Here is a 360-nt window from a genome sequence, read left to right as displayed (position 1 = left end):
TTATAGCCACGGGTGGGGGTCCACCAGGCACTGACCGCAAACATTATTTACGGCCGTACACGAGTTTACGGACGTAAACTCGCCCTGCGCCGTGAACTCTTTGCTTTTCTAGGGAATCGAGAGTTTTTCGCGCATTTTCGTTTTCCGACATGTATGTAATTATGACAATAACCCTAGTTTATTTACTTAACCCAAGAATTTTGACGGAAAATTTAATAAAAAAGTAACAGAAGTGGGTTACAATAACAAAATAAATTCCGGGTTGTAACAACAAAAATATTCAAACAAAGGGCCCAACCAGGTTCGAACCGGTGACCTCTTGATCTGCAGTCAAATGCTCTACCACTGAGCTATGGACCC

At 42.5% G+C, this 360-nt stretch overlaps 1 non-coding gene across 1 annotated transcript; it reads right to left on the bottom strand.

Moving 5' to 3' along the window:
* Positions 1–288: 288 nt before the first annotated feature.
* Positions 289–360, bottom strand: TRNAC-GCA (transfer RNA cysteine (anticodon GCA)). Its single transcript has one exon. It is a non-coding gene; the product is annotated as a tRNA-Cys (tRNA).

The sequence above is a fragment of the Lactuca serriola genome, chromosome 7 (assembly GCF_051521515.1).
Source record: "Lactuca serriola cultivar US96UC23 chromosome 7, Lser_US96UC23_V15, whole genome shotgun sequence".
Lineage (NCBI taxonomy): Eukaryota > Viridiplantae > Streptophyta > Magnoliopsida > Asterales > Asteraceae > Lactuca > Lactuca serriola.
This window is presented reverse-complemented; position numbering and strand designations above follow the sequence as displayed.